Raw genomic sequence first — 18,202 nt, forward strand, 5'->3', positions numbered from 1 at the left:
ATTTACCCTATGCCCCGGAAGTACGTCACATGGACAAGGGGAATGACGTGCTTGAGGGGTGAAAAAAAGGACTTTTTATATGACCCAGTAGGACATGGACTGGGGATTGGAACACTTCCGGGTCAGGGAATATAAAAGGATTGTGGGAGCTCCCAGATGGCGAGCTGAGCTGGGTGGAAGGGTGGCAACGTGTCCTGGAGTGGAGGATTGTTTATTGTATTGTATTGTATTTAATGGGTATTGTGGAAGACAGGGTGCTTTGTGCACTATGCTGTATTAATAAAATCTACTTTTGGACTTTTATCTGGAGTCTGACGACTTGGACAAGGGTTCAAGCGAGCGATAGCGTCCCCTATCTGTCACATCTGATACTCTTCTTTCTTACTCAACTTTTTGTACCAACCTGTACTTTCCCTTCCAAGATGGTGTATTACTTGAAATGAACAAATTCCTTTTTATACCTAACAACCCATTAAACATATAAACATAAAATTAAAATATACATGGCTTTGCACAGTCAATATTTATGTATTTCTAATTAGATGTATCTCAAGCTTATCACTTACTTTTATTTAAGCAGCTCTACTAAGATTTCAAATCTAATATTTCAAATTATAATTCCTCTGTAATAAAGTTTAGTTTGTCTCCAGTCCCACACAGGAATCTGAAAAGCCACTTAATTCAAATTTTTCAAGCTATCAGGTCTTATTGCAAGAACTTCAAATATCCTAGCAAATAAAACATTGAGATTATTGGGCAGAATGTGGTCAGAATTGTGCGATTGTCATTCTTGTGTTCATTTCATTACTTAATCTTCAAGAGCTCTAAATATCAGCCACATTTTTTTCAGCCAATTTAAGTTGTTCATTATCTGAGTCTCTCCAATCCATATCTGGCCCGATCCATTTTTTAACACTAGAATTACCAGAGCCTACGAAAAAACTCATAGATCTGGCCCACCTTAAATCCGTTCACACCTCTCCTTCAGTGTCTTTTGTCCTGTAAATGTGCCGATAAAGACAATCAGCAAGCAGCCTATTATCCCATCCCCTACCACCGCAGAACATGCACAAAGTTCTACCAGCTCATGCCTTGTTTGATTATCTGGGAGTGAACTGCTGGAGTTTTAGACTGGAAATAATAGATTGTTATTTGGAACACTTTTATTTCATGTGTGTTCTGTTTCTACAATAATCTGTATAAACACATTGTTATAACAGAAACGTTTTTCATATTTTAGTAGTAAATTACAAAATGTTGGCGTAAACTATAGAATGTGTGAAGCCTGAAGTCCAAAGATCAAATAAACACTTTCACAAAAGGTACAAGGGTGATACAACAGCTTCCATGGCATAGCGGTAAGATTTGCTGACTTGTAATCAAGAGTCCCTGGTTCGATCCTGACAGCCTTCTATATTTTCTGTTTTCAGTAGTGAGCTGCTTTTATTGTTAATATTATACAGTACACAAATACATTTGGTTTGCGTCTGTAACAGACCGTGTACATTTTTAGGACTTATAGGAAATGTTAACAGTTCACACACATGCAAGGACTGTTCTTCCTACATTTACGACGTGTGTACCTGTTGCAATGTGTACACTTCTCTCTATGCTTTGGTTCCTATTACATTGAAAGGGCACCTGACACTGACTCAGCTTACTTTCCTGGGGAAAGCGGCTGTCTTGGAACAGGAGCTTGTCGATGTTGCATCCTCCTTTTCTTTTTCCATTGCCTTTTCTATTAAGAAGACTCGAAGACACATGATATCCAATATGGTGTTCCACAAGGCTCTATCCTGGGTCCGCTGCTGTTCTCAATCTACATGCTTCCGTTAGGACAGATTATCTCAGGGCACAACGTGAGCTACCACAGCTATGCTGATGACACACAGCTGTACTTATCAATAGCTCCTGATGACCCTGATTCTATTGATTCACTAACAGAATGTCTGACTAGTATCTCAGAATGGATGAATAGTAATTTTCTCAAGTTAAATAAAGAGAAAACTGAAATTTTAGTGATCAGCAATAATGGATACAATGAGGCTATTAGAAATAAACTGGATACATTAGGATTAAAAGTCAAGACAGAGGTAAAAAGTTTAGGGGTGATTGTTGACTGTAATCTGAATTTTAAATCACATATTAATCAGATCATTAGGACAGCATTTTTTCACTTAAGAAACATAAGTAAAGTTAGACCTCTTATATCACTAGAAGATGCTGAGAAATTAATTCACGCGTTTGTTTTCAGTCGACTAGATTACTGTAATGCACTCCTCTCAGGACTACCCGAAAAAGACATAAATCGTTTGCAACGAGTGCAGAATGCAGCTGCTAGAATCCTAACTAGGAAAAGAAAATCCGAACACATTTCTCCAGTTTTAATGTCACTACACTGGTTACCTGTGTCATTCAGAATTGACTTTAAAATTCTGCTTATGGTTTATAAAGCCTTAAATAATCTCGCTCCATCTTATATATCGGAATGTCTGACACCTTATATTCCAAATCGTAACCTCAGATCCTCAAATGAGTGTCTCTTTAGAATTCCAAGAACAAAACTTAAAAGAAGTGGTGAGGCGGCCTTCTGCTGTTATGCACCTAAAATCTGGAATAGCCTGCCAATAGGAATTCGCCAGGCTGATACAGTAGAGCACTTTAAAACACTGCTGAAAACACATTACTTTAACATGGCCTTTTTATAACTTCACTTTAACTTAATCCTGATACTCTATATGTTCAATCTCCTCAAAATAACTATTCATGGTGGCTCTAAAATCGGTACTGACCCCTACTCTCTTTTCTGTTTCTTTTTCCGGTTTCTTTGTGGTGGTGGCCTGCGCCACCACCACCTACTCAAAGCTTCATGATGCTCCAACAATGATGGATGGATTAAAAGGCAGAAGTCTACGTGACCATCATCATCATCAAGCCCTTCCGTGAGAATCCTAAATCCAAAGAGGACTGTTTCATTTATGTTAGGTAGAATGCCCAGAGGGGACTGGGCGGTCTCATGGTCTGGAATCCCTACAGATTTTATTTTTTCTCCAGCCATCTGGAGTTTTTTTGTTTTTTCTGTCCCCCATGGCCATTGAACCTTACTCTTATTCGATGTTAATGTTGATTTATTTTGTTTTATAATTGTGTCTTTCATTTTTCTATTCTTTAATATGTAAAGCACTTTGAGCTACTGTTTGTATGAAAATGTGCTATATAAATAAATGTTGTTGTTGTTGTTGTAAGATGCGATGACGAAGTTCCTCTGCAAGGTGAGCCATGAACACTCTTCTTTTCTCGGTGGCCCCTGTGCATGCCTTGCACAGTACATGTGCGTTGATCTCTCCCAGGTCAAGCGTGTTATAGCACACAGCAACTGGCCACCTGCGTATTCCTGAGCACACTGAATAAGCTCACGCCTTTTGGTGCACGATGTCAACGCAGCACGGAGAAAAAAAAATAGACAAATATATGGGACATTGGATAAAAATTTATTGTACTTGTAAAAGTTAGCTTTTTTCAGTTTTATTCTCTCAATAACGATCATGTTTTAACCCCCCGCCCCTCCTGATCTGACTGTAACTAACAGCGCCAGTATAAATTCACACCCCATCTGATGCTGTTCGTTTTCAAATAATATTGCATTAGTGCAATGATGTTCTCTGATTGGTTCTTATTCAGGTCATAAAATGATTTCTTCAAAATGTCACATATATTGTCTCTTTCTTTCAGGTATGTAATAGGAACCACAGCATAAAGAGAAGTATGCACATTGCAACAGTTACACATGTCGTAGGAAGGACGGTTCTTGCGTGTGTGTGAACTGTTAACATTTGAATTTGATGATTGCATATAGCGCTGAAATGACCTCTCTGTACTATTCTTTCCTCTGCATGTCCTGGAGTACAAAAGAAACAGCCCCATACAGCAACATAGAGACTGGCAAGATTGGGGAAAAAAAACAAAACATGCGGTCACCGATTACAAGCTCAAGATGTTATGCAAATGAATATGAATAATGTTGCATCCACAATGTTTTCCGAAATGTGCTATACAGGTCATAAAATGAATAATTCCAAATATCATATATACCTATGTTTTTTTGACATCATAGACAATAAGGCGCATACTAATTCAGGTGAGCAGGAACACTCAATAAAACTGAATAAAAAAAAACGGTAAGAAACGAAGAAGGCAGATTCACCAGCATTTGTGTGTCAGCTTTTATCCCCCCAGATCAGAGAATGTCCAGTTCCATTGCCTCAAAACACCACTCACATCTACAGTTACTCCCAGTTTCAAATAAAAACTAACAGCGTTGGATCCCTAGGGCAGTAGTATGTATAGTGAGCATGACTGAGAGAATAAAAGTGAAAAAAAAACGGTAACTTTTACAAGTCCTATAAATGTACACGGTCTGTTACAGACACAAACCAAATGTATGTGTGTACTGTATAATATTAACAATAAAAGCAGCTCACTACTGAAAACAGCAAATAGAGGAGGCAGTTGGGATCGAATCGGGGACTCTTGATTACAAGTCAGCAAATCTTACTGCTACGCCACGGAAGTTGTTGTATTGTCCTTGTACCTTTTGTGAAAGTGTTTATTTGATCTTTGGACTTCAGGCTTCACACATTATATAGTTTATGCCAACATTTTGTCATTTACTACTAAAATATGAAAAATGTTTCTGTTTTAACAATGTGTTTACACAGATTATTGTAGAAACGGAACACACATGAAATGCATGTGTTCCAAATAACAATCTATTATTTCCAGTCTAAAACTCCAGCACTTCACTCCCAGATAACCAAGGCATGAACTTGGAGAACTTTGTGCACGTTCTGCGGCACTGGGAGAATGGGATACCAGGCTGCTTGCTGCTTGTCTTTATCGGCACATTTACAGCACAAAAGACACTGACGGACAGGTGAGAACGGATTTAAGGTTGGCCAGATCTATGAGTTTTTTCGTAGGCTCTGGTAATTCTAGTGTTAAGCCAAGCTCTTGTCAATGGGCCAGGTTGGTCTGCTTTTTTTTTTTCCTTTTACAAATTTGTATACATCTACAATATATAAATAAAATCGTAATCTGTTTGTCACATAAAAAACGGCTGAATCAAATTTCATAAAATTTTGCATGTAACGTTGTCATTGGTTGAACTTATATACTGAATGAGAATAGAGCTGTCAGTTCAAAAATGAACAGTGAGGACTAGGAATAAGAACAGAGCCGAGGGCAAAGCAAGGCCCAAAACCGAAGGTCAAAAAATAAATGTCATAGCCAAATCATATACAAAAAATCTGAGTATAAAACAGCTTTATTTTCAAACAACAAGTAATCAAGAGTACCTAGAAGTAAGTCACTGGTTTCACTCTAATTTCTGGAATAATATAATATAATAATACTGGAAACTGTTTTGTGGTGACCTTCATACTGGTTCACTGATGACATTACAAACCGTGAAGTCTTGATGCACAAAAAAAAAACACAAAATGGCGGTACCCTAGTTAAAACAAAATTGTGTTGGGAAAGTAAGAAAAAAAAAATCATATTTTAAATGGAAGCTATTATTAAAGTTTTGCTTGCAGAATTAGTTTATTTGGTTGTTAAAACACCAAAAGTGACACCAAGATGATTCTGTTAGCTTCAGGCAAGTCTGAAAGAAATTAAAAAAGAACTCAAATCATAATAGTGCTCCCACCTAAGTCTACTAGCATGGTCTTGGAACATGCACGTTTGGCTTGTCGGAAAACCTTTATGTAATCTTGTGAGTAAGTAAGTTGCATGAATGTCGCTAGAATGAACCCAGGAGCAGTCCCTCTGGGAAATAACCTTTCCAATTTACCAGATGCTCAGCCACTCTACTCCTATGTTGAGAATCCACAATGGACCGAATTATGTGTTCTTCACTATCAAGGGTAGGATAAGTCTTCCTAGAATATCTTGGAATAAAAACCACCAGTTTTAACCAGCAAACATGAAACGTGGAATGAATTGTAAAGCCCATATGAAACTGGTCCTACTCGCTTTCTAACTTTCTGCCCAACCTTATATACTAGAGCTTACATTTCTGGTTCTTATGTGGGGGCATTTTGTGTAACTTTTGTTGTTGTTGGAGCTGACTTCCTTTTATAGTCTGCAAATCTTTTGGCAATTAAAGCCGCCTTCTTCAGATTCCCCCTAACCAACTGCAATGTACACTTCAAAGGCTTAAGATATTCACACACTAATGATGATGAGATTGGTGGAAGATCTGCAAGGACTGAAACCATATAAACATTCAAAAGAAGACATTTGCGTTCAATGATATAGAATGTTTCTTGCAAATTCTGCAATCAAGCAGTAAATCTCTCCAATTGTCTTGACTAGAATTGCTTAAACATTTGAGAGTTACTCTAAGGTAACTCATAAATATTCATGGATTGCATAGGCCTTCAACCAAAACAGAACAGTGTGTAAATGAGAAGCTGTAAGGTCAGTTTTAGAATAAACTGAAACTGAGCCATGAGGTGAATTAAATGAAAGTGATGACATTGTCAATTGGTTATCAGAATTTGATACAGACAGAGAAAGTGATGCATAAGCCACTTTACGATCAAACCACTGCAATATGCCTGGTGAGCTTAATCCCATGATGCTTCATTGTTTTGCAAGTAGATTCGTGGCAGAAAAGGCAAAATGATTGCAAGCATGTAGAAGGACAAGAAAAATGTTAGTCTACTAATCAAAGTTCATAATTCAGCAACTGTCAATGTTTATTTCAGAGGAGATGTGGAAGTCACAAAGCGTTGTATTGTGGTAGCCTACAATAACACAATGGGCGTGTTGATTTTGAAGATCAGGTACTGACATTCTGCCCTCTCGTGTATAAGAAACAGAAAAAATATTATAAGAAAAGTCAGAACGAATGGCTTTTGCACAATGAGCTGTGGACCTGAGCTCCAGTTGCATTGGGTTGGCAGTGGTGTGGAGCCTTCCCATGCAACTGGAGTTTTATGGGGGGTGGAATGTGGTGTTATGGGTCCACAGCTCGTTGTGCAAAAGCCATTCGTTTTAAATAAATGATCGCGGCTTAGCGAGGGGACGTTTGGCCATAGTTGGCCGCGGGACGATCCGTAGGGTGGGCGTTTCTCACCTAGTGCACAGGTGAGGAACTGCCCACATTCGTGATTGTCCCGTGGCTAATGCTGCAGCTGCTGTGGCCCTCATCATTTTAAAAGAAGTGCGAGTCGGTTGTGGGGAGGATGAAAAAAGAACAAGATCAGGAAAGAAAGGAAAAGAGAGGACAGAGGTTCAGGGAGCGAGGAAGCAGGCGGTGCAGGAGAGACAGACACGCGGTGCGTGCGTGTGGTGAGCGCGCGATCGAGCGCTCGTGGGCAGCTGTGAGGAAGCTGGGTGTTAGGCCGACACCCAGGCGTTTGAGTTGATGTTGCTCCCGCTGAGCGACCATGTAGCGGGAGTGCCCAGAGGAAAGCAACGAGCCGCAGAGGGCCGCGGAAAGGCAGCGGAAGTCGGGAGGCTTGGTGGTGGAGTCCCCAATGTGTGCGTCCTGGCCATTGGTGGAAACTAAGTCTCGGGGACTGGGATGAGCGCCAGACTGAAGCCAGGGATCGGGAGGTCTCCGGTCTCGCGTGTGTGTGTAAGAGGAGGGCAGCTGCAGAGAAGGTCCTGCCTGCTGCTAAGCCCTAACAGGATAAGCAGGTGAGACGCTACCAGAAAAGCACTGGACTTGTTGTTTTAAGAACTGCTTCCTAAAGAACATTTTAAACCTCTCGTTTTAAAGGATTGTTTTTTCTATTGTTTTAACTTCCACGTTGGTTTTTATGGATTATTTATTTAATGAAGAACTTTGAGAACTGTACTTTATGAACACTGTTTTGTTTGACTGTCTTTTAATAAAAGCACTGATGCATTTTTTCAACCATCCCCTTTGCTCAATTATTGCCTTCACTGACTAGCTCATTCGGTTACGTTATCGACGGTGTTGGGTTCAAGTGCTTCCAAATCAGATGGGAGTGTGGAGCCAGAACCCACATCGTCACACTGCTAGATTATAAGTTCATTGTAATATACTTCAGGTGTACTACGTTTTAACTACTTTCATACATAAAATAAAAGGTAGTTATTATAATCTTGATGGAATCAAACTGAAGATTTGAATTCAATCTGTAAAATGAAATTGACAAATTAAGTGTTTAGCAAAAATAAAATCAATAAACAGTCAAAATAACATGAGAGCAAATAGTCCTGAAAAAACTTAGTCAAATTCTAAATATGTTGCCAAAAAAATTGCTCACAGTAAAGTCTTCACAATAACACTGACAAGACAGGCAAGTCAGCAATCACAAAACGGCCATGTAATCTTCATGTCACATGACTGGCAACAGGCATAGCAGTCATAAACAATATGGACACAGTTATGCAGAGAAAGCAACACAATGATAGTGACCATCCAAATTACAAAACAACAAAAAGGTGTCAGCAGAATAACAGTAAAATATTGTACAGCAAAGCAAAAAGCTGTACAAGAAGTCCAAAATTGAGAACTAGGCTCCAAACACATGATTATAACACATACTACATGCATACAAAATCGAACATAACACTGTTCTAGACCGAGAGAATCCTGAATCACAATGAGATAGTAGAAGTTACACTTGAATTAATTTACTATATTACAATTCTATAGATTAATTTTTTAACTTTGTAGTTTTAGTAGGTGCAAAAAAATGCTGGGTCAAGCTAATTGAATCAAATCCCTGATATCATAGAAAAGTGCTGCCCAGCTCTGTTGAATCTGCTTTTGAACTTCTGGATAATCAGAATCAACAGAGTTAAAATTTGTCAGCATTACCAGTTCCACAAAAAGTTTGATGCTGCCGGCTTTGTTGTCTTTGTTTTCAGTTACATTCTTCGTGTCATACTTGCGTAATCTGGTTCTTTCTTTGCCTTTTTTCTACATTATTCTCTTCTTGTTGCCAGTTGTTTTATTTTTTTTGCATATTCTCCTGCTGCCCAATGGACTCAATTAGTTATCCGAGGATCTTATGTAGAAAGAGAACAGGCATCCCGGATGAAATGAGGTAAAATACGTTACCCAGTCGAGAGGCCAGAGCAACGACGAAAGCAAATTACCAGCGGATTGGAAAAATAACTTCATGTCTGGCTGACAGAAAATAATGGATGGAACAGCAGAAGCTTAGATTCGGAAGAGGTTCCATCCCCTATATGCCAGGTGGTAGTGGTTCTCATATAGCAATAAAGCTGGGACACCTGCAGGGGTGCTTGAGAATTGGAGTCTGGAAGTGTATCCCTGTCGGGTTCCCTAGGTCTCGTTAGAGGGTGCTGTCAGGAGAGGACCACATAGAATGGGTCCAACATAAAAGGAGTCTGCTGCCTCAGTTCCAGGGAGTCAAAGTCAGGAGGCAGTGGGTAAAACTCAGCAGAGGTGGAGAAGGAGGGAGAATTGTTGGTATATTGTGCTTTATTATATTATTGTGGCTGGTTATTGGAGTGAAGTCTATTAAAAAGTGCTTGAAGAAAACTAAAATCCTTTATTTTATTTGTATAGTGTATGCTGTATTACTGTGTCTGTGGTTTGGGACTCTCTGGCACCCACTTGTGGTCACACCTGAAATATAGTTTATCTGAATATTAAAAAAATGTGAAGAGCATGTAAAGCAACTGTCAACTAACATGGATGCTGAGGCTGCTGTTGCTGCACAGCGATAAAGAAAAAGTATTATTTGAGCGTTACAACATCATCTCCTGTCTTTAATTTAATAGAAGACCTCCATACCAGATCAGAACCAAGAATCCTGCTCAGTAATAAATTGTCTACGTGTTTTAGTACTATTTCAGACATCCAACAAGGCTGTTTTTGGTTACAGAAGTATTTTAACATGTGATAAATTAGACAATGAAAGGTGTTGCATCTCTAAGTAATGTACAGGCTTATCATGAATCTTTGGCAGACAAGAAACATTGTTTTTAAAGGTCACCCTGTTTGGAAATCAGCCCTTGAGCGTATCAGTACAGAGATGCCTCAATGAAAATGCAGTTGTTGCAGAAGAACAAAGATGTCAAGCCTGTGACCAGATGTTGGTTGAGCCTTTAGTTGGTTAGGCACATGGACAAAAATTGTTGATGAATTTGACTGTCAGGGTCAATCATGCACTGAAGAAACAATCTTTCTTGTTCCAATTAAATCCCTTCAGAAAGTTTAGAATTTGCAGAAAGCTTCTTCTTTACTGGTCCTACAGTTTGTGGATTATACATTAAAGACCTGACTTTATGACAGAAGACTTAGACTTGTGGTGTCAATGTTAGGTGCTTCATGTGAAGTGGTCTGATTTTGTTAAACTTGTGTCAAGGTTTTCAGTGAACACAACCCAGGTCCATACCTGGCACTATTGTTGTTTAAACACTTAGCCAGACTAGACATTGAAATCCAATGTGCAGCATTTTCAGTCAGACTGTCCGACTAAAGAGTAGCTTTGTTGCTCGAAGAGACTGCCCAGCTACCTTCACCTAATCTGTCTGTAGCAGATTGACACTGCCTTGCACAATTATATTTGCAAAGATCACCGTTATAGAGGATCACCAGTACAGTATGAGCCTTACTAGTCTATATGAAATGATGGATGATGAATCCTTAATTGGAAGAACAAAGTGTATAACACTGATGTGGTAATTGAAACAATGGGCTGAATCTGTTTGACCCATAAAGAGGGGCCAAGTAGGGTCCTAATTTACTCCTAATCTACTAGTTATGGTAAGGTCATATCACATTTAAGATAAATTTATTTTCAAGAAACTCTTATGTGCGTGTCTTTGACAGACAAGTAACAACAGTATGATACAAATAACAGACATTGCATACAACACAGTCTACAAATACAACACCATGCAATAAATTCAACATCAGACAACACACATGTAAGAAAAATAAATCAGATACGCTCATGCAAGATTCCTAGTAAGGTGCACATATGGATCCTGCAACAAAGAGGTTTGTGGAAGATATGATGGTAGAGGACCAGGCAAGATTTAAGATGGACAAACAAACAGTTGATTAACTTTTTATAATTCCACAACTGTCAGAAAAGTATTGTGGGAAAATTGAACTTTGTACAACAACTTCATTGATTTGAAAGAAGATGTTAACAGTGTGTGGCAATAGGGACTGTGGCAAGTACTCAAAACTTATGGGATACCAGAAGAGCTTGTGCCCTTGTTAGAAGAGCTGTTCAGAAAGTCTATGAGTACAGTAAGGATAGATGGTGAACTGACAGTATGGAGTTCGTCAAGGATGTCATTAATTTCTATACTTGTTCCATTTACTTTTAGATGTGTATGACACTGAAGATGGTTGAAGCCGGAGTATCACTAAATAGGCAAACTGCACATATCCTAAGCTTTGTGGATCATATTGACTTAATTGCAGATTCACCTGAGCATCTTTAAGATTTGACAGGTAAAGTTAATAATAACAACAGAACATTTGAATTGAAAATAAATGTACAGAAACCTACAACAATAATAACTGGGAAACATTAAAATGAGCTAATGGTAAAAACTGATGGACAAGATATTAAACAAGTAGATGAATTTATGTATCTCGAAGGATTAGGAACTGAAGAGCAACAAACGATAAAGGAAACGAAGTGCTGACCAGACTTGGCTTTTGCTGCATTTGGAAATACGTGATTGAGATTTCGAAACACACAATATCCTAAAACTAAACCCTATGAAACACTTGTAACACCGAGGCTACTGCGTGGATCAGAGTTCTGGTGTTTTAGAAGACAGAAGAGAAGAAAATATGTGTTGCAGAAATGAATTGGTTGAGAAAAGATCACAAAAGAATAAAATATGAAATGAAGTGATCAACAAACTAGTAAAGTACAAAAAAACATTTATAGATAAGATTAGAGACTACTTTGTTTTGAGCATGTAACAAGATGGAAGGAAATACAAGTACCATCTAAAGCATTGCCTATGTGGAAGGAAGTAGGAACAGACAAGACAGAGAAAGAAGAAGATTGATAATGTAAAAGAAGATTTGGAATGTTACAGATTGGATTTAATAACTGCTGTTAACATGGTAAGAAATCATATACAATGGAGACATCTTGTTAAAAACTCATCATCAATGTCAGATGATGGAAGAGAAAGAAAGAAAGAAAGAAGAAGTAGTAGAAGAGGAAGAAGAAGAAGAAGGTGTTAATCAGTACGAGTGGCAGATGAGTAGCTTGAATGCCTAAGGGTAAAGCAGTTTGAATAATTTCTAGAACCAGCTGGAAGAAAGAGCAGAACAGGCTCTTCTTCCTAAGGAGACTGCATTCCTTTAACTCTTCACATCTTGTACAACTCTGTGATGGTCAGTGTGATTTTCTATGCTGTAGTGTGCTGGCCTGGTAACATCACTTCAGGAGAGTCCCACCAAATCTACAAGCAAATTAAAAGGGCAGGCTCAGTTATAGGATGCACTCTGGAGACCCTGGAGGTCATAGCAAAGGAGGGAATTAAAACAAAACTGAGTGCCATTATGAGCAATGCTGGTACATTAACACGGAGGACTTGCAGCCAATGAATTATTCAGCCGATATGTGTCAAGAAACACTACTAGGGCTCCTTTATACCAACAGCAATACATCTGCATAATGCCTCACAGTGGCTGACTGCCAAGTCTGAAGTTTTCTTTTCTTCCTTTTTAGTCATCCTGGTGTATGCTCAGACCGTAGTGTGTCTGTATCTATATATTTATTTATTTATCAGTTTATGTTTTTATTTATTTAAAGAGCTTCTGTAAAAAGCCAAATTTCCCTCTAGGAACAAACAAATTTATTTACAAATATATTTACTTATCTACCTATTTATGTATCTCTCTATTATAAAAAAAATCTTGGGAGGGAGACTAAGGAGACGAGACGTGATCTTGTCGGAAGACAATTTGGCGTCCAGCTAGAGATGCTTTAATGTCACGTGAGACAAGTCAGGGAGACATCATTTAAAACAAGTTCACGACATCTAACCTTGCAATTGTTGGAATGCTTTTGGCAGACACACTTCATGTGCTCCCAGCTTTTAAAACAACAAAAAGCGAAAAGCAGAACACGCAGCTTGCCAGCAGCAGCAGCAACAAGCTAGCAGATGATCCAAGCGCTTCTCCTTAGCGTGCGTTCAGCCAAATCCCAACCTCCCCCCACCCTTCACAACATGAGCGGCAGAGACGCGAAGTGGCAAAAGGACAGCTGCTATACAGGCTTTTAAATGATTGATGCACACCACCACAAGCAGAAGATGCAGCTCGCCAACAGCAGCAGCAGCAAGCCAGCAGATGATCTGACTGCATCTCCTTAGTGTGCATTAAGCCCCCCCACTTAACAACACGAGCAGCATTATACGTCCTGCGAGAAAGAGATTTAACCACGCCTGGGGCTGGAAATAAAGGATAAGTATTCTTTTTACAAAAGTTTTACAGTAAAGGTGAAAATAATGCATATGTAACAATTCCCATGAAAATAACAATATCTTTAAATTGTCTGGTAAGCCATACCGGGGGGTGGGCGAGCAGAGGGCAGAGCCCCCTAGTTAATTTAATTAAAGAGCTTCTGTAAAAATCCAAATCTCCCCTGGGGAAAAATAAAGGTCTATCTATCAGAATTATAAAGTTTCCAATTGTTTCACAATAGCCCTTTTAAAAGCACATTTTAGCTTATTGGGAAGATTAGAGAAACACACTGTAGTAAGAATTATCTATCTATCTATCTATCTATCTATCTATCTATCTATCTATCTATCTATCTATCTATCTATCTATCTATCTATCTATCTATCTATCTATCTAAGAGAAGGCCCTGGAAGTTTGAGTCTTTGTGATCTTCTTTCAAGATGGTTTTGCACGAACATTAAATGTAGGGTTTTCTTAAAACTTTTTTATCAGTTGCCATCCCTGTATATGTCCTTGAAGTAAATCTTAGACAAAGTAAAATCACTTCATGAAGGTGCCCTGCCGTTTCCCTGCCCTGCATATACAGTACTATTCCACATCTTCATTCTATAGAATTTGCCGCAGAATGACATCCACATTATATACCTGTAGCATTCAGGAATGTTAACACTTTGCCTTTTTTCACAGCTCTACAAATTTTGCTTTTTTGTTACTTTTGTTGTAAACCACATTGCCATAGGTGTTCATTTAAGATCATTAACATTTTTCTTTTTATGTTCTCACTCAAAATTTGCACACTTCTCCAGTGTCTAATATTCTCACTATGGGCTCCTCTAATTTTGAGGGTATTGTTTAAGGCATATAACCGAGCATTGCATTTGTCTGCTTAAAGTGTTCTCTGCACTGCTTCAATTAAGACAAGGGCTGGTTGACTGTTATAAAAAATGAAATTGTAATATTGCCCTCCAGTAGATTCATTGTTTACCTTCCTGGTTAAACAAACAGTCCCAGTTGCTTTACCTCTCACTTCCTGATATTAAACCTAATCTGCTATGTGTCTAGCCAGGCAAATATAGTGTCCATATTTCTCTGACTAGCATCAGCTGTCTGTGAAACCCTGAAGCATCTAGAAAACAGTGATTTTCCTTCTCTAGGATCTAATATCCTAAACTATTTATATAAATTAGCATCAGTGGGAGACCAAATACTCTCCTCCGGGAGTATACTATTGACAGGACAAGGCTTCCCCTTTAACAGTTGCAGAGCCATTTTTAATCTCTGCAATCTTCTCAGCAGCTTGTTTCTTATGACACAGTGTTTAATGCTTTGCTTTACAGAAATTAAAGTAACAGCAATTTATGATTTCTATACATCCGCCACAGACATTATATTCTGAAAGGAATCAGTGAAGGCTGGTTTATCTCACCTTGTCAATGAAATGATGCCATAATTCATAACTCATCAGGGTCTCTATTTTCTTAGCACTGTTACAGTTAACTGGTTCTGATTTCTCTTCACCTTTTCATATTTTGTCTTTTTAATCACTCAAGATCTCACCTTGTTCCCATGTTCTATGGAATAACAGTCAATCATTATTTTGTACAGTATCATGTAAGACAGATATGAATCAAGTCTTGCATAAGAGAAGTGTCACAAGAATGACAAAGTTTGCAAGGCACCCAGAATGAAACAAACAGACTTACAAGGGGGTATATTTTAAAAGTACATACTGCTCAAAAGGTTTAAAGAAAAAAATAAGAAAACAGAAACAGCTCTCCTGAAAAATTATACAATAATGCTGTGTGTACAGCACATGATAAACTTAACAATCTCAAACCAATTCATGGTTGTGGTATGTTAATTTATCCCAGCAGTACTTGGGCACGAAGCAGGATGGCAGCCTAAAGCAGGAGCCACACAGGGGCAAAGTAACCTAACCTAATTTTTAGGATGTGGGAAGACAACTGGAATAAAAAAACTCCACGCAGAAAACGGAAAATTCAAACCAAGATGTGTGATGTACGCAGCAGCACTAATCACTGAACTACCATTCATGAAAACCCATTGAATAAACATATAAATCTACTTACACCTATCTATTAGTTGTACCACTGAATCAAAACTTCACCCTCTCACCTAGGTGACAAACACACAATTATATTTGTGCCACCCTAAGCATGAACAACACTTAAACTGCTCATAATTAAGAAGAAAATGAACAAAATCACATGAAGTTGTCCTTTTTAGTCTTTAGCTTTCCATCTGTCTGAAATTTCTCCTTCACACGGTGCATATTATTCCTCCATGTTTTCCTTTTAACGCCTCCACAAACGCATTTCTTGCAGATGTAGAACCTGGATGTGATTTCTTTTTGCTGATAATACAAACCTATAAATTAACAACTTGATGAAGACATGAAATTGAATCTTAAGCTTAACGCTTAAAGTCAGGCCAATAAATAACTTAAGCAATCCTCTAAAGTATGGAGTGAAAACATTCCCTAATCTGCTCACTTGTTAAAATTGTTGTGGTTCAATATGTATTTATTCACAAGCTATTTATTTATTTATTTACTTCAGCATTTCATCCTGAAGTTGCACATGTTCAAAAGCATCGACCGACAGAGAGCAGTTTGGGAGACTTAAAGGTACAGAGTGTAAGAAATGGTGGTGTGCAATACTGGGGGACCTCAGGGAACTGTCCTGTCTCCCTTATGTTCACCCTGTACACAATAGACCTCCAGAACAATACCAGTGCTTGACATCTAGAGAAATTTTCAGATGACTTGTCCAAAATAGGCTGCATTAATAATGGAGAAGAGTCAGAGTACAGTAATGTTGTGGAGGAATCTGACTTGTGGTGCAGGGACAAAAACCTGCAACTCAACATCAGCAAGACACAAAAGCAGGTGGTGGACTTCTGGCATGCCTGGGTGCTGTGATGAACCTTCCACTATTTGATGATGGCACCAACGGTGCTTCATGGAACATTCTTTGCCATTTTTTATAGCCATTTTCTTCCTTGTGCATTTCAATGACTTTGTTTCTTACATCAGCAGAATGCTCTTTTGTCTTTATTTTTGCAGAGATTGTCCAATAAAGGGTGCTTTTTATATCCGGAGAGATATGAAGGACTCACAAGTAGCACCTGATTATGTTTCATTACAACTGTCAAATGACTGTCACCTTTGCGTCGTTCGTGATTCATTGGACATTTGTGTAAACCTGGAGCTTCCAAAGCACAGGGGTTTTAATACAGAAACAACTTTGGAGTTTTTCTTCATCAGTTAAATATCTACAGAAAATGGTTTATTTTGACTTTGGAAATGTATTGTTACCGTATAAGAATTATTATTAAAAATTCTGAATGGATAAATATGTGTACAAATCTTTTGTCATGCAGAAAATTAGGATGACTTTCAAGGGATAGTGAGTCTCCAGCTGAGTCTCCTTTCAAACATCTAATGGTTTTGCATGTAAATTTATAATAAACGAAATTCACTGAAAGCAGTTACCGTATATACTCGTGGATAAGTTCTCCTGCGAATAAGTTGTGACTTGATTTAACTGTATAATTTCTGATATTTTATAATGTCGGTCGTATAACTCAAATGCAGAAAACTCACGCTATTGGTCCAAGAGATTATGATATGCTAATGCCCACCTGAGAGAGTAACCATGGAGCGCACTCACTTTTTATTCTATGTGGGTGCGGCAATGCACTGTATCAGCACGTGCTCCTAACCTCTCTCTCTCTCTTTCTTTATATTGTGCCTACGTGACCACATCGTAATACCCAAGCTTTTCCGAAGCAATGTTTTCACTGTTTTGTATTTTTTTTGTATCTCACACCCTCATGCACCTTTATCGTAAGAGTATTCCTTATCTATGATGCAGCGTTCAATCAGGAGAAAATATGAAGCTGGTTTTAAATTAAACATTGTTGAAGTAGTGAAATAAATTGGTCACTGCGCTGCTGCAACAAAATTCGATGCGTCTGAGAAACTGATGTGAAATTGGAGGAGGCAAGAAGATGTAAAAAAAAATGCAAATGTCGCATTTTTGAATGGCTGTATAAGTCGGGGTCTGATTTTACGATCAATTTTTCGGGTTTCAAGATCCGACTCATACGTAACTATATACGGTATTTCGATTTTGGGAATTTTTTTCAAGATTTTTTTTTTTTGGTCAAAAGAGAAGAACAAAGCTCCTTAAATATTTGCCAACAGTGCATAAGCCACTTTTGGACTCGTATATTTCTCATAAAATGGTACAGATTAAAATAAACATGAGAAAGTGTCTTTTGTAATTGCAACATGGCTAAACACAAGGCACGATGAAACAAAAAGACATACTATAAGATAAAAGCTGTGATCCAGCAATGCAATGAAATTTTTATCCTTAAGTGGTTGAGGAAAAAAAAATGTAGAAGCTTGTATTTTTGATGACATCAAAATATAGTAATAATAATAATAATAATAATTAAACATTTGACTTATATAGCACCTTTTAGTGGGCACTGATCAAATCATCCACCACAGCGCACTTCTGGGAATTGTAGTCCTCACGTCAGCATTGCCACAAGGTTGCAGATGAGATTAATTTATGAGGGGGTTTAAGGGGTTATATATGTTAATCACCTTTCTTCCTGAATCAGTTGTAAATTTGACTGGTTGAGAAATGGCTTAGTTAATGATTCTTGTTGGAAAGCGAAATTCTAAGATTCCGAGCATGCTTTTTC

Source organism: Polypterus senegalus, chromosome 1 (assembly GCF_016835505.1).
Source record: "Polypterus senegalus isolate Bchr_013 chromosome 1, ASM1683550v1, whole genome shotgun sequence".
NCBI classification, from domain to species: domain Eukaryota; kingdom Metazoa; phylum Chordata; class Cladistia; order Polypteriformes; family Polypteridae; genus Polypterus; species Polypterus senegalus.